This window comes from Pan troglodytes, chromosome 14, assembly GCF_028858775.2.
Source record: "Pan troglodytes isolate AG18354 chromosome 14, NHGRI_mPanTro3-v2.0_pri, whole genome shotgun sequence".
Classification (NCBI taxonomy): Eukaryota; Metazoa; Chordata; class Mammalia; order Primates; family Hominidae; genus Pan; species Pan troglodytes.
In genome coordinates this window covers 107,112,748-107,139,642 of record NC_072412.2, presented here as the reverse complement: position 1 = coordinate 107,139,642, position 26,895 = coordinate 107,112,748, and the positions used below count along the sequence as shown (strand labels likewise).

At 34.9% G+C, this 26,895-nt stretch overlaps 1 protein-coding gene across 7 annotated transcripts in view; it reads right to left on the bottom strand.

Moving 5' to 3' along the window:
* Window positions 1-26,895, bottom strand: part of ITGBL1 (integrin subunit beta like 1) — a 297,260-nt gene that overhangs the window by 189,419 nt on the left and 80,946 nt on the right. Inside the window, exon 1 of one of the 7 annotated variants that reach the window (XM_063792299.1) lies at window positions 3,651-3,829. The exons of 4 other annotated variants lie outside the window; for them this stretch is intronic. The gene's annotated coding sequence lies outside the window, so the exon portion shown is untranslated. Of the gene's footprint in view, window positions 1-3,650; window positions 3,830-26,895 lie in introns of those variants that run through there. 2 more of the 7 variants (XM_063792298.1, XM_063792300.1) reach the window with 2 other exon arrangements.

The following is a 26,895-nucleotide window of genomic DNA, read 5'->3' as shown; positions in this document are numbered from 1 at the left end:
TGAATAAAGCATCAATTGCATTTGTGGAAAATACAAGAAATCATGCTACAGTTTTAAGTCTGCTTCTAAAAATATTCAGAAACCATTTCTACCAACACTGCACGGAGCTTTGTTTGAAGACAGTGTGTCCAGTCCCTGGGTTGCAAAGGAAGCAAAGCACTACCTGAATCATTTTCTTTGAGAGAAGAAGAAAAGCTTGATAATGTTGTTACTGCAGCATGACTATTAGCAGTAAGCTATACTAGCAGAAGTGGATCTGGCTCTTCCAGAGACACAAGTTGAAAGTCAGTGTCCCTTTAGAATGGCAAATGTGCGGCAGGTTCATTGGAGAAATAATCACATGGCAGTGCTGAGGAACTTTCACCCTATATTACAATGCCATGATTTTGAAATTTGACCATAAAACCTTTTAATGATAAAATTAATATCATTAAAGTGGTAGTCACTTTCAGATACACTCTTGTAATCCTAGAAGTATGTCCTATGATGATGATATTCAGCTTTGGCCTATGCTTAGTTTAGCTCAATGTTGATTTTAATATGCAGCCATTGGAAATATGGCCCCTCTATTATGTATTGTTAATTGTGTTTCCAACAGTAGTTCTTTATTTTCTATTCCAATAATACTAGGTTAGTTTAATTGCATGTCTTTGAACAACCAGGCTATAAAAATTGAAACTAATATTAGGAGTTGGGACCTAATGCTCTAGGCTTCCACTGATAATTACAATCATCCTTATGGCAGTGAAATGCTATTATTTAGAGTTGTTACTTTGGTCAGTCTCTTCATTTTATCAAAACGTTGTTATGCAAAAAAAGACTTTGCAAGGCAATGGTTTAAAATTCCTTTGCATATTTACAGTTTCATTTGATAATCTCATGTTCAAAGAATTTCTTTTGTTCAGTTACTTTCCTTTTTTCTTTCTAATCTTAAGCACCAGAGAGTGAAGAAGACTTCACCAGCAGAAACACTATTTAGAAAATCTGCAATACGAATAACGTTTATAATCCATGGAACTTACATTCTAGGAAGAAAGATTAACTTGCAATTAGCATCTAAGGATACTCATGCTGAATTCCAAAAATATATATTAACATATATTTGGAATCTGCTAAAATATAGTTAAGCATCTATTAAGCAGAACAATTAGGAATTTGATGATTTTTAATTTGCAGTGAATAACACACTACTTGATAGATAATGTACTGAATATTTACTCTGTGCAGGTTCTTAAGATAGAACTTGCCTTCTTAGATAAGGAGAGAATTACTGAAAATGATTTTATGTACTTCTTTACATATTTTGTTTTAAAAATTCATTCAACAGCAACCATATGATTAAAAATAATCTCTTCAAATAAATAACTTCTAAGAAATAACTTGGAAAAAATTCGTTCTTTAAATACAGATACACAACTTATTTTAAGATGTGCATGTTGTATGTCTTGAATATTGGAGAGTAAATTAAAAAGTATAAAACTGGCCGGGCGCGGTGGCTCACACCTGTAATCCCAGCACTTTGGGAGGCCGAGGTGGGCAGATCACGAGGTCAGGAGATCGAGACCATCCTGGCTAACACGGTGAATCCCCGTCTCTACCAAAAATATAAAAAAAATTAGCCAGGCCTGTGGCAGGCGCCTGTTGTCCCAGCTACTTGGGAGGCTGGGGCAGGAAAATGGCATGAACCTTGGGAGGCGGAGCTTGCAGTGAGTCAAGATCGCACCACTGCACCCCAGCCTGAGCCACAGAGCGAGACTCCATCTAAAAAACATAAATAAATAAATAAATAAATAATAAAATAAAAAAAACCTTCAAGAAAAATCAAAATCACTAATAAAATACCTAAACTACTTAAGAAATAAAGTAAATTCCCCCCCAAAAAATACGCTATGAAGTAATCGGGTGTAGCGTGTTCCAGAAACCAACTACCCCTGTTTTCGAGTGCAAATGTCTTACTTCCAATTCTGCAAAATCCTACTCACTGGCCTTGACTTCACTCTATATTGTTAATGGCTTTTTAATCCTTTCCAGAGTATTGCTTTAAAACAGCACAATATCACACCCACAAAAGTAGCAGGACCTGGATAAATATTTAAGAACTGAATAAGTGAATGAATATTAATGATTAGCAAAAACTGAAACTGAAACTTTAAGTTACAGCTAAGTTAAACTGCAATTCAGTGGAGCAGCAGCAGAAATATCAGAGCCCTGAAAACATATCATGTAAACAATTGTTTACTTTTTTGTATTCCATAACTTTTAGTCACTTACATTACATAAATATTGACAATTTCTGATTAGAACCAACTAGTATACGTTTTTTTTAAATCAACAGTTACAACTAAATATATAGTACACACATTTCAGTTAAATTTCATAAACTTAGCCATTATTGAAAGTTTATCCTGTATGCCTCCAAAGTTTTTAAAATAAAAAAAAATCCTCTAATATTTCTTCCTATATTACAGCTCCTCTAGTAGTTCAAAGAAAGAAAGACAAGAAACCTCCATGGACTTTCGAACATGATTTTACTTTTCTTAGTGATTTTTTAAGATGAATCTAGACCCAACCAGACACTAAGTAAATGTGGTTTGCCCTTCAAGAATTTGAAGTTGATAGTCAGTCCAAGAAGATTTCATTAGAAACTGTTGCCGCTTACATGCGACATATCCCAAAAATGTGTTTTTAGGTCAATAGCCAACCTAAAGAATCAAAATCTCATCAGTGTATTAGATTAGATAAAATTGAAGATTTAATGTGTGTGTTAATTTTTTGTAAGCTAAAGGCTACATATGTAAATTACCAAACATATTCAAACAAATTTAGATAAAATATATAAAATATCAGGATGTAAAATAAAATAACACTGATTTCTATTACAAGAAAAATGTCCAGAGAGTACACATCAGCATAAACAAACTTGACTTTCAGTCTTGGTTTTGGAAGCCCTTCCACCAAAAGGGAAGGGCTGGGAAACTAGAAGACAGTGGCAAAAGCATTTTTAAGGGAGAACCATCTAAGCAAAACCCTGGGTGGGGAAAAGGATCACCCTGATACATGGCACCCAATTATGCCTGGCACAGAAGCAGCAAGGCAATTGCTAATATTATTATAATTACTCTTACTTATAAGAAACTAGTAGACATCACTATAGTATATTCTTTTCTTTAAAGTGAAAATGTAATTTGATTGTCCATCACTACTCTCTCTCTCCCCTCGTGCTCTCTCTCTGTATACATATAATTACATTTCATACTTTTCCCCATTAACCTGCATTTAGTCATAGTTCTACACTAAGACTTGTTCTAGTCTTCGTACTAAAGTAAGACTTGTCAACAAAAGTAACTATGTTTTTAATGCTTCCCACCATTGTTTAATGTGTACCACCCGTCTCTTCTCTCTAGGCATTTTGGTTGTTTTAGGCTGTTTCTTTATTAGATTACTCAATATTCCCTGAGTTCTTCCTTATAGATAACAGTTTGTCTACGCCTTTTATACTGGAAGGTGATTTTTTTAGATAGAAAATTGTGGGCTCACAAGTTATTTTTTTCTTGATTATCTTAACTGCTGAATTAGTTCGTTTTCACACTGCCAAAAAGAACTACCTGAGACTAGGTAATTCACAAAGGAAGGAGGTTTAATTGACTCACAGTTCTACTCGGCTGCAGGGACTTCAGGAGACTTAAATCATGGCAGAAGGGGAAGCAAAGCAAGTCTTTTATGGCGGCAGGAGAAAACGAGCAAAGGCAGAAGTGCCACTTTTAAACCATCAGATATCATGAGAGCTCACTCACTATCATGAGAACAGCATGAGGGAAACCACCCCCGTGATCCAATCACCTCCCACTGGGTTTCTCCCTCAACATGGGGGGATTACAATTCAAGGTGGTGACACAGAGCCAAACCACATGAACTATGTAGCCTCATTTTCTTCTGGAGTAAACTATACTTGCCAAAAATACAGATGCTAACATAGTTTTCTTTTTCCAGTGTCACTTACTGTTCTTTCTGGATGCCCAGTTGTTATTTTTTCTTTCTTTTTCTTTAGAATCTGGTAGTTTTATTAGAACATATTTTGGTCTTGGTTAATTCTGGTCAATGTGGCATTTGGTATCCTGTTTCAACACGTAGTTTGAAATCTTTTTCATCTTTTTCTCACTGCAGAAACTTTTTCTGAATTATAGATTTTAGTATCAGTTCTTTCCCTTGCTTTTTTTTTCTTTAGAGATGCCTATTATCCATATTTAAGAAGTTCTTTATTCATATTCCACGTTTCAATTTCTCTCTCAAATTATTTGTATTTCCTTCTGCATTTCTCTTAATTTTTTTCTACTTTCAACTTCGGTTTTTCTTAAAGCATTATCCATGTGTTTATTTGTTCTTTTGATATTTCTAGTTTAGTCTTCATTTCTGAAATTATTATTTTCTTTCATTTCTATTTTTCCCTATGGTATAGTGCCTAATTTTTGAGTTTTTCTAATTCTGTTTTATAATGTTATTCCATGTTTTGCATTATATTCTTAATGTCATTTAGCTAGTTTTGAAATACAAGTTGATATTTTTATTTATTTTATTTGACTAGTTTTTGTTACCTCTAGGGATGTTATTTGTCTCATTCTCTTTTGTCTTACAATATCTTACTATGGGATTGGGCCTAAATATTTTGCTATGCTTATTTTTATAGAAAATTACTTGATCCATAATTTTGAAGTTCAGAATACCTTGTTTACCTTTACAAAGCTCCCTCTTCTGTTAATTTCATTTTAAGAACTACTTAACGACTTTGACAGAACATTCATTATATACATTCAGTATGTGGAGAACAAACAACTTATTTCTAAACCATAGGTAAAACAAGAAATCACAAATAAATTTAAAAAATATTTTAAGCAAAATAATAACAAAATAAGAAAATGCTAAAAATCGATGATCTAAGAGTTCTCCTTATGAATCTAGGAAAAGAAGAACACAACATGGCACAAATAAATTAATAAATATAAGGGCTAAAATAAAGGAAATAAAAAAACAAACTATAGAGAAAAATCAATGAGGCCAAAAGCTGACTTCTTGGAAAGATCACTGAAATTTATAAACAACAATGTACACAAACATTTATGTTAAAAACACAAGTAATAAACAAATTACAATATTCTAAATTAGAGTGAGCACAACTAGAGATTCCTTGAATATTATAAAGGCAATAAGACAATATTATAAATAGCTCTATGCCAATAAATTGAAAACTTAGATTAAATGGATAAATTCACTGAAAGACAGAAATATAAAAACTGACAAAAAAGAAAAATATTAATAAACGATTAAATATTAATAAACCTATATATTTTTTATATAAAAACAATAACTTTGTAATAAAACATTTTCCAAGAAGAAAACACCAGGTTGCTTATATAGCAAACAAAACACATGAGCCATTAAAGAAAAAATAATCTACAAATTGGATTTTAGCAAAACCATAAACATTTTACCTTCAAAGCATACAATAAGAAAAGTAAAAGGCAAGCTATGGAATGGGAAAAATTACTTGCAATATGTATACCTGCCAAAGGATTCCTATCAAGAATATATAAGTGTTCTTCTGAGTAATGAGAAGACAAATTCCTAAATAAATATGATAAAATTTGAACATTCACTTTCCAAATGAATGTATATAAATGGCCAATAACCATATGAAAATATTCAAAACATACTTATCAGTGAAATTTGATACTAGTAAAATTTAACTGAAATTTGATATCAGTGAAATTCGAGCACATTATTAGAATGGCTAAATTAAAACTCTGAAAAAAACAAGTCTTGACAGATACAGAGTAACCAGAACTCCCAGACATTGTTGAGGATTATGTAAAACTGTTTCGCAGTTTCTTCTAAAATTAAATGTATTATTGCATTTACTCAAGAGAAACAAAACACATGCCTACATGAAAACTTAGCAATGAATATACATCATAGTTTTATTCATGATAGCCTTAAATGGAAACAACTCAAATGATCATCCATAGTTGAATGGTGAAGGAAACAGTGATATATTCATACATGTAATACTATATGCAACAGCATGGATGAATCTCAAAAGCATGCAGAGCAAAAGATGTTGGACACAGAAGAGTACAATGTACAACATTCCTTTTATATTACATTATAGGAAATGCAAACTAACTTTTAACAACAGAAAGTAGCTCAGTGGTTGCCTATGGGCTGATGGAAGGAGAGATGAATAGTCAAGGGACATGAGGAAGTATTTTGGAGATGATGATATTGTTTTGTATCTTGATCATGAAGTTAGAATCAAACATGCATGTATGGGCAATATGCACTAAAGTGTATACTTTAAATGGGTGCGATTGATTGAATTCAAATTTTATCTTAATAGATGTGATTTTTTAAAAAAGAGACTAAAGAGACATAACTAGGGTGTCTGAATTTTTGTTGGCATAGAATCAAAGAAGGTATCTAGCTTTAAAAATATTCTGGAAATAATAGGAAAATGTTACTTTAAATTAGATATTATATAAGAAATTATTATTTTTCTTGGGTGTGATTATTGCATTATGTTGATACAAGAAAATGTTCTTATTTTTAGTAAATGCAAGCTGGAGTATTTGGGGGTAGAGTGCCATGATACCTGCAACTTATCAAATAATTCAGAAAAAAATATAAGCAGATAATACATAAATCTATGATGGCATTATAGATGAATAAACATAAAAATATATTATAGAAAAATGCTAACTAGTGTTTAATTTGGGTGCTAAAGGTGTTTATTGAACTTTTCTTACATACACACACACACACACACAACTCCAATGCTGATTTTTCAGATTTCAAAATCAAACCAAAAGAGTGCCTAGAAACTAGCCTTTGGCTTTCTGTTCCTGCGTTAGTTTGCTGAGAATAATGGTTTCCAGCTTCATCCATGTCCCTGAAAAGGACATGAACTCATCCTTTTTTATGGCTGCATACTATTCCATGGTGTATATGTGCCACATTTTCTTTATCCAGTCTATCATTGATGGGCATTTGGGTTGACTCCAAGTCTTTGCTATTGTGAATAGTGCTGCAATAAACGTAAGTGGGAGTTGAACAATAAGAATACATGGACACAGGGAGGAGAACATCACACACCGGGGCCTGTCAGGGGGTGGGGGGCTAGGGAAGGGATAGCATTAGAAGAAATACCTAATGTAGATGACGGATTGATGGGTGCAGCAAACCACCATGACGTGTATACCTATGTAACAAACTTGCACGTTCTGCATATGTATCCCAGAACTTAAAGTATTAAAAAAAAAAAAAAAAAAAAGAAGAAGAAGAAGAAGAAACTAGCCTTTGGCTCCAGAGTTCTTACTGCCACAGTTTCAAGTAAAATGTTTGTATTTGAAGGCAGAACAATCTAAAGGTAAGAGTGAAACAGACTTCTTGATGTGAAGTAATCAAAATAGGGTTGTTATTTTTCAAAAGTAAAAACAAACAACATATATCAGAAATATATATGAACATATACATATATGAAAATGCAAAATTTATGATTAACTAATATTGATTTGGAAAAATAGAGAGAAGAGAGTCTTGAGGTACCACATATCAAAACCCATAAAAACAATGATATATGTATATATGCATATATATTTAAATGCTTAATAATAGAGGTATTACTGCTTAAAGAGGGCTTCAGTTTTAACTGTAATACTCTAATGTTACACAACGAGAATGTTTTCAAGTGTGCACATATCCCCTATTTTTTATAATAAATAAAAATTAAAATAGAAATAGTAACTGTAAAACATCACTGATTGCAAGTATTCTATGGGAGTAATGCATTTCTCTTCAAAATAGAAAATAGACATGGAATTCATCTGGAATAGTGGAAGAATAAGAAAAAGAAACCTAATTTTTTCCACATAAAAAAAAAACAAGGTGCCTGTATTTCTGCAGAGTAATCTAAGGCCAGAATAAGGGGGCCAAGAAAGAGGTGGGAAAAGGAGGTGACGAAAATGTAGGTCTGAGTCAATTCTATTTTAGTTGCAATAGATAAGGTGACCCCAACTGAGTTTTTTATAGTACTCTTATTTTTCCATAATAAAATTCTTTCTTAAAATACTTTAGGCCATTTGTAATTAACAACTAATCAAGTTTTGTGAACAATGCTTGAATGAAAAGGAATGAATCCCAAACAAGAAAAGTCCATTAATCAGGACATAAATTACATAAAGAAGGTTGTCCCTTACTATCAGTCATTTTTCTATACAATTATTTTATTTTTAAATGGTAAAGTCTATATATGAACATATATCAGTTCAATAAAAGAAAAAACTTTGTAATATCCAAAACTTCTGAAAACACATTGAGCACCCTTATGAAGAAAACTTTTTCTCTATAGCTAGAGGTGCTCAAAAAAGCTTGGACGAGCACTACAAAAATAAAAAATAAATTGCATAAAATTTCAATTATAGGTATTCATTCATCCTTTCACCAACAAACATACAAATGGAGTGCCAACCATGTGCCAAGGTTGTGTGCAGCCCTCCAAAAGCAGTGTTGAGCCGATGCATCTGTGATTACCTCTACATATACCTGATACTACAGTAGGAGAAACAGATGTTAATTAAATAATTACACAAACAAATGCAAAATTACATCAGTGATGACAGCTATACGTCAGTTGGCGTAACGACCACCAATATCTTTCCCAAATAAATGTGTATTCATTTTTTTCATAGTCTACCCTAGATATAAAGCCCTAGTGTCATTTTTTAATTTTGGTATTCAGGAATATTTGCAAAAAAAAAAAAAAAAGAATAAGAATACATTGAGTTTTACAATCTATCTCTCACTAAAAAAGAACCTGATACTACAGTAGGAGAAACAGATGTTAATTAAATAATTACACAAACAAATGCAAAATTACATCAGTGATGACAGCTATATGTCAATTGGCATAATGACCACCAATATCTTTCCCAAATAAATGTGTATTCATTTTTTTCACAGTCTACTCTAGATATAAAGCCCTGGTGTCATTTTTTAAGTTTTGTATTCAGGAATAATTGCAAAAAAAAAAAAAGAATAAGAATACATTGAGTTTTACAATCTATCTCTCACCAAAAAAGAACTTCTTTTATAAAATAAATTAGAAGAAGTGCAACATGAGATGATTATATAGAATCTGAAGCATATCATGAGTGGCATTGTTTTTTGAAAGGCTATGCTCCTAATGAAGAGAATTTCTAGCAAAGGGGCAATTGTTCCCTTCTTTCAACCTTCTGCCAGAATAAGTTGTTTAACTTGCAGTATAGAGGAGAGCTAGTTAAAAAAAAAAAAAAAAATTAAAAAAAAAGTTTGTTTTTCCCCTTAATCTCATTAAGAAGACACAGATTAATCACACCGCACTGCAGTAAAAATGGTTCTGTCACCTCTCTTTCACCCACTTACAGCCAGGGAATGACTACTCATTTGGCCAGAGTCCACAATTCTCTCAGCCATCTCATTTTGCCTCTACAAAAACAGACGTGGTCTGAGGAGCAGTGAGTGAAGCTTTTGGAAAAGTCATCCTGGACCACACAGCAGTTGCTCATGGCAGCATGAAATGTCCGTCCTTTCTACCAGCTGGTCCTGAATCACTGGAAGTGACACATGCTACTTCTGGGACAAAACTGAGGATTACTATGATGGAGCAACACATGAGCACAAGATTTAATTTTTTTTCTGCAGTCACAACCCCTCCAAGAATTGGCTTGTGTGCATCCGTTTGAAGTTCAAAGTGTTGTCAAGCGAATAAAAATAAATCATCTTAAATGTGAACAACATAAACTCCTCTAGTGAATAAGCAATATCTTTAGTTTTGACGTTTTGGAAGTCATCTGCTCTAATAACAAGTTTATGGGTTTTAACATGAAAAACCAGCAGTCTTGGATTAGCATTACTCCAGAGCAGAAGGTTCACTGTCAATAAAGGTACACAGTATTTTTGTCAAAACATGCCATGTAGATAGCAAAACCTCATTAATTTGACATTCAGTTAGCAAAAACACTTTCAGCTTACAATATAGTGGGTGGTGAACTGCACGCTCCAGGACATCTTCTAATCCAACTTGGAGGCGGACTCTCACAAAGAGGATGGTTTGCCAAAAAAGGAAGTCATGGGAAAAATGAAAAGCCTTCTGTGTTTGTCATCCAGGCCTGGCCTTCTCTTATGAACAGGTAATTTGGGGTCATTCACAGATTACTGAAACATGTCCAGCAATAAATTGAATTTCCTAAGAAATCCAGGAGCTAGGGCCAAATATTTATTTCAAGGACAAATGGAGCTAGGATGGACAAATAACATTTGTTTCATAGAACAGATATGTGCTAATAAAGGTAGCTAAAGATTGAATTTTCATAAAGCAGCATTATTTCCATTTGTCTGCATTTTTAACTTGCATAAAAGAAAAAACATCTCTGAGCGATCTGAGGTGAAATCTTTGGACGAGAGAGGAATGCATTTTGAGATGTCTGTCCATTTGGCATTATTTTGCCTGCAGCGATGTAACCAACGGCTTGTCCTTTGTAGATATTGCTTCATTGTCCTAACTCCAAGACTTTATTCCATTCCTACTCTCTGCGCTTGCTCTTTGTCACTTGTCTGCCTGGATCAAAACAATGTCTTCTTGTGTCTGGATTTAAAGCTCCTCAAATCTGACTTGTCATCATTTTTATCAAAGGCAAATAACAAAGAGCCCTGACTTGTTCCTGGCACCTAGAACTGTATAAATGTGTTACAGTAGATACAGGCACATTATAGACACTCAGTAAATATGTACTGACTGAGGAAACTTCTGTCAATGTCCCACGTAATAGCCACATTGAATTTTTCTTAGAGTACTCTAAAATCTACTTGATAAGTCTCCCTTCTCCTAATCTTCCTACCTCCCACAAAGCAGTTCATGTTTATCTTCCTAAATCACGGTTCTGATCAAGGTATATTTCTTCTCAAAAGGGTTAAATGGCTCTTCACAGCTGAACTCAAATTTCTCTATGACATGTGTTAAGAATAACAGAAATCATAACCTCCAGGGCTGGCCCAATGGAGGGAGGGAATAGTAAGAGTATCTTTCTTCTTCTCCTTCTTGTAGTGTAGCTTTGTGGATGCAAAGTAACTAGTCTGTAAGGTCTTTATTAGTATAATATAGACATTTTTTAATGCTACAACTTTAGTTCATATACTATTATGAGCCAAATTGTGTCCCCCCAACATTCGTATGTTGAAGTCTTCACTTCCCATGTGACTGTAAGTAGAGACAAGGCCTTTTAGGAGATAATTAAAGTTAAATGACATCATAAGGATGGGGCCCTGATCTCATAGAGCTGGTGTTTTTATAAGAATACGAAGACACCAGAGCACTCAATCTCTTTCTCTTCTCTTTGCTCTCTTCTATCTCTCCCTCTTCCTCCCTCTCTCTTTCTCTCCCACCGTGAGCATAAAGACCATATTGCCGACACAGCAGAAGGTGGTGTCTGTTAGCCAAGGAGAGATGCCTCACGTAGAGCCAATCCTAACAGCATCTTGATCTTGAACCTGAGCCTCCAGGACTATGAGAAAATGAATTTCTGTTGCTGAAGACAAAAAGAAAAAAAAAAAGCAAGAAAAGGAAAGGTAAGGAAAAAGAAAGAAAGGAAAAGAACTAGTCCAGAGGGACAGCTGTTGCAATTTTACTTGTGCGGATTGTAAATGGATACATCAGGAAAGGGGCAGGATGCTCTTCGGCACTCCTGTGGGAATCACACAGGGAACAAGGCCTTCTCCATGCTGCCAGGATGGAGAAGCAATCCTCTTCTGTCCAGGTCTTCGAGCTGGTTCGATGAGACTCCATGGCATCTTCTGTCCCCACCCATCGCTCCTCTGACGTCATCTCCTCCCACCCTCCCTCTCGTTCCCTTCGGTCCAGATCCAGGCACACTGGTCTCTGTCTTGTTCCCTGGATACAAAAGTGAGGTCCTTTGGATTTGCAGGCCTTCCCTGGCAACCCAATTTAAAATTGCTTCTCATCGGCCCAAAAATCCCTGATCCTCCCTCCCATGTAATTTTTCTGTAGTATTTATCACCATCTAACCTACTTTATTTTTTACTTATTTTCTCACTTATTGTCTGTTTTCCATCTTACAATGAAAGATGCATGTAAGCAGAGATTTTCGTCAGTTGTATCTGTTGCTATGTCCCTTGCTTCTAGAAAAATGCTTGGAAATGAATGAAGAAGTGAAATAATGAGTGAATAAAAGGATGAGGAATAACTTTCCAATATTATCTCAGAATCTATGCCCCAAACACAGCTCTTACATTAGCAAAGTTCTGTTCTTTTGAATCGACCCAGAGTTTGTAAATGTACTACATATTTTTCCATTCCAGCACTTTTTATCACTCTTTCACTTGGTAACCCTTTATTATTTTATTTCTGTCAAAATCCTGTCTCTCAGTCGGCATTCTGATCTAAGACAGGAATCAGCTACAAAAGGACGATGTTCAAGCCTTCTAAAGGATGTGGGTTAATACTGCATCATCCTGCTTGTGACTCATTACCACTTCCTTCTCAGGCCCTTGCCACCAATGGGTTTGAGTGGAAGCACATCTGGCCTCTAGTATGCTGCATTTCCACCTCCTTTAGGCCCCATGGCTTTGTGATGGCCAGCAATCCTCTGGCTTCTCTCTTCTTGTTTTGCCGTCTCAGCAAATGACTTGCATTCCCAGCTTAAACTTGCTTTTCTTTCCTAGCATTTGCTAAATCCCTTGGTTCCAGCGAGGCAGCCTTGCGGTGTCCCACATCCTTCCAGCATTCCCCACGGAGTGAGCAGGGTGCCCTGAACAGAGCAGTGGTTATCCTTTAAAAGAACATGATTGGATTCCATCACCTCCATGGAACTATGGCAACAGTGAAAGATGGAAGCCGATACATGACTTGGCCATGCTGATACATACTTCCAAGGCCAGATGATTACTTCTTCAATTTTTATTCCCTAGGAATACTGGATTTTTCTCTATCATTGGCTACTATCACACTCATTTAAAAAACTGGGCCTGAAACTCTCTCATTGCAAGGTTAAACAAAATAAATGCTGCTCTCTAAAAAGCACTGCTAATAATTGGTTAAAAAAAGAGATGCAAAAAATAATTTCATCTGGAGTTTTGATCGTACTCAACCACTGATTCTAACATCTTATTTATTTATTTTGTGTCAAAAAGTTATGATGAAATCCCACAAAATTTATGTTTTTCATTGAATCTTAGAGTCTTTCATATTATTTTTTATGGGAACTATGATAACACAGAAAGAGAAGTAGATGGAAAAGAAGACAGGAACTTGAGTACAAATTCTATGTGATCTGCAGCAAATCCCTCTCACTGGATTTTCGTTTTATTACTAGCAACACAAGGCTAATATTTCAACCCTAAACTCAAAAAGCATGTCGACATGCTCAAACATGAGCAGTTACCCCATACTAATAAATCACTGTATACACACATGGCTTTATTGACAGAAAATATATTACTACATCAATGAGTAAATATCTGAATCTTTTTACCACATGAGACACTGATGTAGAAATGGGGACCTCCTTCTATCCCATTTGCTAAATGAATACAGCATTAGTGTCAGTATCACCATCATCATAATCATTATCATCACCAATGGATCATCATTTATAGCAGGAAGTCTACTTGATGCTTTACATATATTATCTAATTAGCTCTAAAAAATTACCATAATCAGGATCTGTTATTGTCTCATTAGTCCTAAAAATAATGATATAAGTAGGTGTTGTTATTTACTGTTTGCATTTAAGAAGGAAAAACGCATGCATTTACTCAGATTATTAAAAAGCGAATTTTATTTGTCTGATCCAAACTTTATATTTATTCTCTTTATTGGAAAGCAGGAAGAAGGGAAGACAGGCAGGCAGGTAGGCAGACAGGCAGGAAGGAAGGAGTGGTGGGAGTAAAGGGAGAGAGAGAAAGAAGCAGAGTAAGTGCAGATTAGCCTGCACTTGGCAGTACCGTAGCCAATAGCCACATATGACTACTTAGATTTAACCTAATTAAGATTTTAAAAATTAAAAATTCAGTTTTTAATTTGCACTATGCTTATTTCAAGTGCTCAATAGACAACCATACTGGGCATTGCAAATGAAGAACATTTTCGTCACTGCATATAGCTGTATCAGGCAGCCCTGGGGTAGACTATGGTGCCCTTAGTGCAGTATCCTCATATCAAAAACATTTTTGCAGAGGCCTGGGTACTGTCTCTCACATTACCCCCAAAAAGGTTTATTTCCAAAATATTTCCAGGCTCCCCTTGATATTCCATTATGGATTTGAACATATGTATTTTTAATGCATACCACTGACTTTATTTTTAAAGTTTAGTATCTATTAGAAAAAGGAGTATTTTCTGCATGTGGGTGTGCATGTATCTGTCTTTACAACAATTACTTTAAAACATCAAGAACTGCCTTCAACTTGTGTGTCTAAGTATAATAGCTAAAAACATAGTGCAAGTCCTAACTGTGGTAACTAGCTGAGTAATTGGAAAAGTGATTTGAGCAGTTTCCTCAACTGTAAAGTGGAGATAAAATAGTAAATATCCCCATGAGACTATTGGATTAAGCAAGACAGTGTTTACAATGTACTAATATGGTCTCCAACACATAGTAAGAATGTAATTAATGTAAATTATTGTTACATTGATAAAAACATAAATGCCATTATATTTGACTTAGACTTTGTATGGCAGAATTACATTTTCTCAAGGCCAATATTATACATACCTGGGGGATCCCTGTCTAAGACAAACTGAAATGATATCCTCAGTAACGGTGCTAATCAATATACTGTTCTTTTTCTCCCCTTGAATTGGCTTTAAATGTTCACCAGGTAATTAATCCAAATCAATAATTAAGAAGATTCTGAATGACAGGAGCAATAACACTGATTAGATTAAGATAAATACTCTGGAGTAGGTATCAGTTGATACCATTTTAAACGTGACTCTTAACTGTTTGGACAGATGACAAAAGTACCTTGGGAAAACAGAGATGAATTAGATTTATCCAGCAACATAACAATGTATGTATATGAACACTTCATGTATTATGTATCTTAACATAACGATTGATGGTAATATACTTTTTAGTGATTATGTTTAATCAAATTATTGCATACTAAAAAAGTTCCTTCAGGACAAAAATGCATGATTTTATGGTTCCTTATAATTGAAAAAAGGAATTTACAAGCTTTTGCTTTAAAAAGAAGAGGAAACATCGGTTGTACTGACCAGGAGTCTCAGTTTAATGATTGGTTCCTTTCTTAACATTTTCATCTGAGGTCAAATCTCTGAGAAACAACAAACATGTAGTCATTTTCTCAAGTGTGGAGAAGACCAAAGAGGAAAAAATTTTGAGGGACACTTCACGGCAGGTACACACCAGCTCACGTCATGCCATAACATGGCATGGGGGAAAGAAAATGGCCTATTGGTGGGGTGAAGGGGCAGTGCTGTGGGGACTTGAGCCACCACTGATCCACTGTGGACAGACGCCTTGGTGCACATTTCAGCAAGGCTGGCACAGGTAAGTAGCCACCCAGGACAGAGTCCTCTCCAGCCCTACCCCCAAATAATGTAGCACTCTCTGAACCCATTATAATTCACTTGCATTCTTATGGAAAGGAAGAATCCTGAATTGGCCAAGATTAACCCTCCACCACGCTGGCTGAATTACAGAATTTGGACCACACAACTCATAATCAACCTGTATTTCTTGAACATCTGGATTTGCAGTCTAAGATCCTTATCCTTTACATATGTCAGGATGTAGGATTATGATATCATTTAGTGGTCCTGGTTTTCAAGACAGTGGTTCTCAAACTTTGAGTGCTTCTCAACCCATAGTGTAGTCACAGTCATGAGAGAGAGCTTACAAAACTACTGAGGTCTGGTTGAATCCCAGTCATTCTGATTAATTGGTCAGTGATGCAACCTGAGTATTAGGAATTAAAGAGCACCCCTAGATGAGTGTAACGTGCAGTCACAATTAAGCACCAGTATTCTAAGTTATATTTTATATTTTATTTTTTGAGAGGTCTTAAAGTCTTGAAAAAAATAAACATCAATAGCTTCAGATAGGAAGGTCTCTGGATATCATTGGTGGCTTTAGGAATAGGTACTGATGTAGGATTTAAGAGCTGGGTGATGCAGGTCCTCTCGCTCGCCACTGTCTCTCTGTGTTGGGAATTCAGTTTTTTAGTCTCTTGCCTGAAATGTAAATATCAAATATAGCTAGGGGCAGACAGAAGCAAGGTGAGGTTGGCATATCCTCAAGTCATTCTTTTCTTCTCATACCCAGTATCAGTGAAGAGAAAAGCCACATTTCTCCCTAGTGACCAAGGAAGCTTAATGTCACCTTGAGTGCAAGAATATTAGCCATAGAAACCTTTGCAAATAAATGTCAGGAGAAGCTTTTAAGCCAAAGTTCATTCTCTGCCAATGTGATTTCACACAAGCTAGATAGGAATAAACTTTCTCTCTAAGTGGTAAATACATACAATTGGAGTGGTATCTAAGCATGCTGAATTTCAAAATTAGAGCAATTATTCAGGAAACTTAGGAACCCAAATCAGTTTACATGGAAGTGTGTGAACATACTAATTACAACATTTCCAGGTATTTTTTATTCCTAGACAGTATAAACTTAGAAATAATATGATAATTAACAAAGATGTTCCTGAATAAAATCTATCTAACCCTGAAAATTTGCCTTGCTTGTTAATTCAAAGACTTCTAAGAGGAACATAATACAGTTAGCTTTTGGGCTATGATAATATCCAGTCACTATCAAAATTGGTTGTTGCATTTTTTCTACCTTTTCTTTTGCTTGTGCATATTTTTAAAATGCAGTCAATTACTAGTTGCGATATTGTGGATTTCCTTGAGCAGAAATTGAATGCAAATGCCTGGTGAACATTATCAAATCAAAATCCCACTGAATCATCAGGACAAACTGGACTGGATTTGTTACTATGTGATTCTGAATAAAACTATTCAAATTTCCAAAATAGATTGTATACAAAGATAGTTTTATAACCGCATTTCATTTAGACATGATAATCTAACCCTAGAGATTAGAGTGCTTTTTAATCACAATTGTCTCATGAAAAGAAAGCAAAGGATGGGACAGAGGAGGATTTAAACAAAGAAAGCCTGCTTTCAGAAAAACCGTTTTAAAAACACATATCAAAACATAATTCAAAACACTGCTTTAAAACTATTTCAATAAATACAAGGTGCACCAAAATTAGCTCATTTTTATTCTCTTTTTCTAAAGAAAAAGTACAATCAATAATTCTCAGACCAGAATAACATAATGGATAAAAAAGGGGAACAGATTGTTTTATTTTCTTCTGCAACACAATATTGCAGTCTCACAGTCAAAAAGACAGCATCTAGGTGTGGGTGTATAATTGAGTTAGTTAATCAGGCCTTCCATGTTGCTATCCTCTTTGATGCACATTTAAGTGCAGAAATATAAGTAATGTGTTCTAGAAGAAAAGCAATTGAAAAAGGTAGAATGGTTAAATGCCATTTTCGGTTACTGATGATAAATGAATTGTAATTTTTAAAGTACATCGCAGAGAAGATCAATCTGATGACTCATATGAAATGTTTCACCTAGATTCAAAGAGTTCCTAAAGAAACTTCAAAGTCTGTTCCACTGTCAATTACAACAGTTTCACTATTGGCTAACCCTACCCTCTACTGCATAGCAGAAATATGTCTGCATACATAAATACTTTGGTCAGCACCTGGTCAGTACAAAACCAAACAAATTACCATCAATGAAAGAAAAAGAAAAAAAAATGGCAGATACCTTTGCTGCTTCTAAAACCCTGAGAGGTATCCCAGCATGTCTCAGTAACTGCAAATGGTTCTCGGCTAACACAACCCAACAAGAACTAGTGGAAAGACTCACCAACGAAGCAATTCTTTGTTTTTCTCCAATGGAACTATTTCTTACTACCAACACACACTTAAAGAAACCCTACCATCTTGTTGTCTAAAGTTTTGTGTACCATCAAAATGCTGGGCTAAAAAAAAAAAAAATACCCGGGGTTTTAATAGAGGATTATTTATATAGCTAGCTTGTGATAAAAAATTGTACTCCTATGACTAGAATCAGTTATATTTTACATCATTCATATGTAAATAATGGATTTACATCCAGATTTACTAACATTAATATTTAAAATGTGGAATCACCAATTAAGTATTATAAGTCTTATCATAACCTCCCAAAACAAAGACAAAACCAAACATAATTTCATAACTTTATTTTAATGAAAGTGTTGAGTACCCCAAATTTGTTCATTGTAAGTATTTTATATAAGAACACAATGGGTTTGGAACACTTTCACTCTAGAGAGAACTATATCATAAATTCCTATAATATTTTCTATTTGATGGTGAACTTTATGTTAGTTGCACTTTGTATTTTCATACTTAGATGGAAGGAATATGGGAGCCCTCTGGTGGCCAGTATTAAAGTGCTTATTAGTACAACCCAAATTCCCCTAGCCTGGGACCTCAGGAGCAAAGGTGGAGAGAAGGAATGGAAGTCATCTAAGTTGGAATAAGTGAGGGTACACACATACCACACCCATGTGTATTCCAGTTTTTAAGGCAGTATATTTAGTGGTCATTTCAGGTTCAAGGTTAAACTTCCATATATGAGGGATAACAAAGAAATTGAAATTCAGACAATAAATAGATGTGATGTTGACAACAGCTAGGGGGAGAAATATGGAAATTTCATAATATTAACAGATACGGTTATTAATAGATACAATTAATTTGTTTTTATATTTCTCATCATTTGTAGAGTAGCTTGTTAATATCTCTCACTACACAAATGACATTAAAGAAGAAATGAGAGACTTTAGGAAATAAATTAGCTCCTAAAACTGATTCCTAGCCAAAAAAAATAATAATAATTTGATGTCATTCATGAAACAGCACCTTTGTGACTTAGAAGTGTTTATGCACTTCTAAAGTGATGAGTTTTTTCCAAGGGAGATAATTATTCCCTCTAAAGTACTAAGTCATGGCAATTTCAGTGATGAAACTTAGCAAATTTTTAACAGATGTTAACATTCTGACTGCTTTCAACTGCAAGTTTCCCTTTATCTTCCATCAAGCAACCAATTTATATCTAACTATTAAATTAGCATACACCAGCCAACACACCTCTTCATACAATGCAAGAATATGGGGATGTTTAGGATAGAATATTTAGGATATATGTTATTTTGTCTCACTTTAGAATGTGTCTTCATTTATAGGTCATCAAATGGAAACACAGAACATGTGTTTGTGTTTACAGATGTGTTAACTATCACAATTGCCACAATAATGCAAAAGATATTAAATTTAGGGCATTAACTTTATATGATGAAATTCACATTGAATAAACAAATACTATATAAATATTTATTTAAATATGCACTTCATTCTCAGTTATTGCAGAAAAATAAAAATAATTATACATTACTAAGTTGTTCTTTGAGATCAGGAGTATCACATGTATGATATTTTCCAAGATCACTTAAATCTAGAATATTGGTGCAAAATAATTACTGCAGATGTGAATAATACATCCTCGTTAACAATTCATTACTTGTTGGTCAATTTCAGAACTTGATTTCATGGGGTCAATGGTTCTTCATTAATTTGAAGTATAATAATTACTGACCATTTTAAAGGCTTTAGACTTAGAAGTGCAAGAGCATTATAAAGGCAGAGGAATTCTAGCCATAAGTAATTTTGATTAATGAAAATGATTTTAAGGAGTATATAATTTCTCTTTTAAAATTATAACATTCTCTTAAAGACATAATACGTTGGATAAAATTTTTGGTATTTTGTCTTCCAATGATCATCATGATCAACAACAAAATTTTGGCACCATGTAATAATTTTCTTAAATTTCAGTGTACACAGGAATCACTTGGGAGGCTTATTGGATCCCCAAGCTCCATATCCAGTAATTCTCATTTAGTCTTACTGGTCTTACTGTGTACCTGCCTTATGCCATAAGCAGTTGCACACCTACCCAGACTCATCAATATCACCTTCACAGTATAACTCACATCTGTCACACCTGAGAGGCATTTGTTACATACTATGGGGGCAACACTTTTTCATTTTTATTTTTAAATATCCCTCTTCACACTCTCTGGAATATCAGGCAAGTCCTAGGTTCCACTGAAGAAAAAGGAATTATACAAACCCATTACTCATAGAGGGTTCCTTAGGGGTGTGTGCCATAGTACTGTACACTCAAAGGCTGTTCCTTTAGAAGTTCTCATCGATAATGCCTAAATAGGTGGACCCATAGTTCTTGCAAGTTAAAGTTGTTGACAAAATGCTTGCCAAATGAAAGAATGCAAGATTTTTAGCAAAGAAAGAAGCCCCAGACAAAACGATTCACCAGCACAAACAAAAGAATTTCCTGCCACACAAATGGGCAGGACACCAAACCACTGCTATGTCCTGGTACAGGAAACACCCAAGCAATCTTTATAATTTATTCTGTTATAATATATTCTGAATCCCAGCTTCAAAGAATGAGGCACAGATGCAGGACCTGGGGGAGGCTTTGGCATGCAGATTGACTTAAGGGAAGGTAATTATAGATAAGAATCCACGTACCTCAGAACATTCAGAACAGAAAAGACATCTTCCAGTCAAAGAATAACTACATTTCCTTGCAGTACTCTGGCTCTCAAAACAAAAGGTCAACCACCCCATGGGAAGGGTCCTTGTGCTCACTCACAACCTATGAATGACAATCCCACAGTCCTAAATCTTTGATGAGGTGTTTAAATACAATCTGTATCCAATTCCGATGAAAAGCTTCATGTCCACTCAAGGTTACCTAACCATTTGTTCACTAATTCTCAAGGAAAATAAATAAATTTGTGAAACATAAATCTTACAAAGCAAATAGACCTAAATCCACATTTCTAAATTTGGAACATCATTCAGAAAATGGAAATTCTTAAGTACAGGTAAATCTTAGAAGAGACGTGGAGACAGAAATTTCCTGGATGGTGAGTGGCCTAAGGAGAAGCACGAGTGGACCCAGAATGGGAATAAAAATAGAAATAAGCGAGAAGTGAGGAAGAAATACAGAAATAACCCAGCAAAGGCAAAGTAGAAATACCATGCAGAAGAAGAGATCAGATCATCAAACACAAAGGCAAGTGGAAGAGGGATATCCATCTGAGCTTGGAAGTAAAATGACTTAAATGAGGATAGAAAAAATAGGACGAGTAGTCGAATTACAAAGAAACACAAAATCCACAGGAGTAACTGCTACTATTTGTCAGAGGGGTATTATTTCAATTTAGAATGACAACATTCAAATTAATCTGCAGACTGAAAAAGAAATTGCACGTTTTGGTATGTCTGAGAGAATGAATTCTTCCTCCCTTAGCTGATGCCATCAAGGAGACTTCTGGTTTTCATTTTCCATTGCAGCATAACAAATGACCACAAACAAGATGTTTAAAGTAACATCTACTCATGATCTCACAGCTCTGCAGATCAGGAGTCTGGGCACAACTTAGGTGGGTATTCCACTCAGGAGGCTGACGTGAAGGTGCATGTCTGGCTGCATTCTCATCTGGAGACTTGAACGGGGTAGACTTTAGCTCCCAGCAACCACAGGTTGTTTGTGGAATTCATTTCCTTGTGGCTATAGGATGTATGGAAACTTGCTTCTTCAAAGCCAGGAAAGGAGGGCGAGAGTCTCTGCTGCTTTGAAGCTCTAACTCCAGGGAAGGCCTGGCTTTTCCTTTAAAGGGCTTACCTGATTAGGTCAACCCCACCCAGTAAAATTTCTCTTTTGATTAGCTCAAAACAAAAGGCTAGGGACTTAATGCTTCTGCAAAAATCCTTTCACCTTTGTGTATAAGTTAACAAAATCACTGGAGTGACATTCTATCACTTTTGTCATATTGTAGTGGCTAAAGGCAAGTCTCAGGTTCCACTCAAGAAAAAGGAATTATACAAGGTCATGACTCATAGAAGGTTCCTTAGGGGTGTGTGCCACAGTACTGTATACTCAAAGGCTGTTTCTTTAAGAGTTCTCATTGATAAGGCCTAAATAGGTGAACTCATACTTTCTGCAAATTAAAGTCATCTCTCTTTCTACTCCTGAAGTTTTCTTTTTTTTCAAATTGGAGTAGAAGAGAATGATTATTCTAAGAAAGAAAACAATAAATTAGGAAAATTGAATGTAAGACCTCAAACTATAAAGTTCCTAGAAGAAAATCTAGGAAATACCCTCATCAACATCAAGCTTGGTAAAGGATTTATGGCCAACTCCCTAAAAGCAATTGCAACAAAAACAAAAATTGACAAGTGAGATCTAATTAAACTAAAGAGCTTCTTCTGCACAGCAAAAGAAATCATCAACAGACTAAACAGACAACATACAGAATGGGAGAAAATATTCACAAATTATGTGTCCAACAAAGGTCTCATATCGAGAATCTATAGGAAACTTAAACAAATTAACAAGCAAAAAACAAATAACCCCATTAAAAAGTGGGCAAAAGACATGAACAGACACTTCTCAAAAGAAGATATATATGTGATCAACAAACATATGAAAAAATGCTCATCACTAATCATCATCAAAATGCAAATCAAAACCACAATGAGATACCATCTCACACCAGTCAAAATAGCTATTATTAAAAAGTCAAAAAACAACAGATGCTGGCAAGGCTGGCAGGAAAAAGAGAACTCGTACACTGTTCGTGGGAATGTAAATTAGTTCAACTACTTTAGAAATCAGTTTGGAGATTTCTCAAAGAACTTAAAACAGAGCTACCATTTGACCTAGCAATCCCATTACAAGGTATATATCCAAAGGAATATAGATCATTATATTGCATTCATATGTTCACTGCTGTTCTATTCACAATAGCAAAAACACGGAATCAACCTACATACCCATCAATGGTGGATTGGATCAAGAAAATATGGTACATATATAGCACAGAATACTACACAACCATAAAAAAGAATGAAATCATGTTCTTTGCAGCAACATGGATGAAACTGGAGGCCATAATCCTAAGTGAATTAATACAGGAAGAGTAAGCCAAATACCACATGGTCTCACTTACAAGCGGAAGCTAAACATGGAATACACATGAACATAAACATAGATACAATAGATGCTGAGGACTACTAGAGGAGGGGATGGAGGAAGGGAGCACTGGTTTACAAACTACCTATTAGGTACTAGGTTCACAACCTGGGTCCAATATACCCATGTAACAATCCTACACATGTATCCCCTATATCTAAAATAAAAGCTGAAAGTAAAAGATAAATTAATTAAAGCTAGTACTCCTAAAGAAAAAAAAAGAAATTGGATTTCTTTTTTGTACTATCTTTTGTTCTTTCAAGGTCACTGCATAATTTATGTCTAGGAAGGCACTCTGTTGAATTAAGTAAGTTAATTGTTATAGTAACCAATAACATTTTTAAAAACATTGGGGATTTGAATTCTGACGTGAAGTTAATAACAGGAAACTTGAAAAATGGTGTTTTTCAAGGAGATTAGACTAAAGGACTTTATTTGATAGGTTAAAACTTTAAAGGGATTATGGGAAGTCATTTCTGTTCACTCTGGAATCAGACACGGAGGATGACTAGCTTTGTGCATCACTAAAACCAAAATTTCCCCATTCATTTTTGCTTTGGGAAGTCACTATTATCAGTTTCAAATCTGAAATTAGGTCCATGTACAAACCTTATCATCCAATAATAATAATGATATTGAATATCGGTTAATATTGAAACAATCACAACATGTGCTAAGTAAACCGGGTCCAATGGTATTATTCAATTTAGAACCTGGGTAGAATATTAATTTATGTTTGTAAATAAAATTAAAATGAGGGATGAATGATTGAATGATTTTCAGAATTGCTTAATGCTGGTATAAGAATAAACAGATATAAAAGACTATATGGTTTGGCTGTGTCCCCACCCAAATCTCATCTTGAATTGTAATTCCCACAATTCCCAGGTGTCATGGCAGGAACCTAGTGAGAGGTGATTGAATTATGGGGGCAGGTCTTTCCTGTGCTATTCTGATGATCGTGATTGAGTCTCAAGAGATCTGATGGTTTAAAAAATGGGAGTTTCCATGAACAACTCTCTTTGCCTGCCACCATCCACGTAAGATGTGACTTGCTCCTCCTTGCCTTCCACCATGATTGTGAGCCCTCCCCAGCCATGTGGAACTATAAGTCCATTAAACCTCTTTCTTTTGTAAATTGCCCAGTCTTGGGTATGTCTTTATCAGCAGCGTGAAAATGGACTAATATGAAAGATATAAAAGCTTTACTTTTCTTTTCTTTTTTGTGATTTATGTTTGGTTCCTTAGTCAATGTTTTCTATTAATATGAGCCAATGTTCTTTACTAACGGGAGCCAGTTTCAAGTTTGGGAAAGGAGGGAATTTTTTTAAAAACCTTAAAATACAGTTTATTACAATAAATTTGATTTAAAAAGTTTCTCAAAGAGTTGAAATATTGAAAACATCAAGAACCAAATATGGAATATTCATCTGAGCTCTGGACAAAAGCTTTCTTAATAATGACAGAAATCACAAATAAAAAAATCAATTGATTTGACTACATATAAATGTAAGACTTCTAACATAGAATAAAACAATGTAAATTTTATTTCAAAAATATGACCAAGCATAAATATCCATAATATAATAAAACTTAATAAATATTTATCAGAAAACACACCCTCTAAGCTTTAGTGAGAAAAATTAGCAAATATTTAAATATGAAAATATTCAATTCCAGTGATGATGTGATAAAATGGAAGCTCACACTTTGCTGGCAGGAAAGTAAATAGAACCATATTCTTATAAAGCAGTTTGGCAAATATAAGAGATAAGATGTTCCATACCTACCAATTCAATATCTCCTACCAGTCTATCTTATGGAAATGATCAGAAATGTAGACAAATATTTTTATGCAAAGATGCTCATCATGCAGTGTTTATAGTAAACTGGAAAGAAACTAAATGTACAACTTTTGGTGAACTGATCGTATTACAAATGTGTATAAAATACATAAAGCCCTGGCAAAATGTTAGGTACTGAGCATACAGTATTGAAAGACAAAGTTCTTGCCTTTATGGAGCTTACATTCTAGTAGTGGAGACAGCCAAGAGACATAAATAAATAATTACAGATTGTCAGTAATGCTACAAAGAAAATAAACTGGGTAATAAGGTAGAGTAAGTGGGAGAGGTAAGCTGTGAGTCAGTGAGCAGATAAAGTCTCTCGTCTCATCAGAGTTGACTTTTGAACTCAGACTTGAAATATGTCAATAGGTTAGTTGTAGAGCCAGCTGCAGAAAGAGAGGTCCAGACAAAAGAAAACTACAAAAATACACAAGAAAAGGTTTGGTGCCTTAAAAACTACATTCCCATACTCCCTTGCGAGCAATGCCCTATGTACAATCTAAGTTTTATGAATGCAACTTGGAAAGAGAACAGGATAAATGTGAAGTTATTTCCAAAAGCTATCTTAAAATCTCTTCCTTCAGTTGTTCCAATGGCTCTGTGACCTCAATATATCCATTTTGCCTTAAAACACCAGCCAGAAATGACGCTGTATAAAAATGGTGTATGCAAAGAAGACAAGAAAGACTACATAAAAGAATTAAGTTTCCTAACATCGATGATATTGTGGGTGCTTTCTTGCCTCACATTATTGTGTATTTTTAAAATATCAAATAATTTATATATTTTTTATCATTAGGAAAGGTAAAAAATCATTCTAGAAATAGGTATCATTTGAAGCAGGATGATATGTGAAGAAAAATCTTTTTGTTCAACACAATCACAAAAATAAAAGCATTTATTTGTAAACAAAAGCATTTATTTGTAAATAAGTAAGTCATCTATTTTTTCAAGTATTTTCTGGATATCCACTCTACCAAGCACTGTCCTTGGTGCCGGGGTAAAGCAGAGAACAAAGCAGGCTGTCCTCCTGCCCTCATGGAACTTCTGGTAGGAAAAGCAGGGAATAAATAGCTCTGACTTCTCAATAGATGAATGAGGAACCACTATCTTCCTGAAGATTTCATGAAGTTGCAAGGAAAAGGGTTGACTTTACATATTATGTGGGAAGACTTTACTGGGGCGTGGAGAAGGAATCTTCTCTACATGTATTCCTTCTTCTCCCAAATGTCTTCTTCACCTCAGCAACCAGGTTTTTCTTATTTCTTCTTCCTCCACCCCAGCAGTTCTCCTTCTCCCAGATCTTCCCCAATGTCTTTATATTTCCTTTCCTCATACACAAAAGCTTACCTCTTCCAATTACATCTTCAAACCCCTCATCTCCACTGAACAAACAACGACTCTCTTTAAGATCCACAGTTCTTGGAAATTTGAAGCATATTTTGTTTTCATGTCACAATGGGTAATTAGTTTACAGTCAAGAGAGATCTCAGGAGAGAAGGATCCTACATGTCACACAAGTCAAAGGAAATAAAAAATAAAATGCAAGTCACAGGAAAAAATAGAAGGAATTCTTTAAGCTGAAGCAAATTTTATCTCAGTTACAACACCTTTTGTGTTTCCTCAAGAGTCAGGAATCACTCTTCATATGGAAATGTGTGCAGCCTGCAGGTGACGGTTGGTAGAGTATGGAAGCAGGGCAGGGACAATTCTGGCTCTGCCGACCTGGCTGTGCCCTGATTGCCCATTTGTGCACCTGCTACTTCACCCTGAATACTTGGCACATC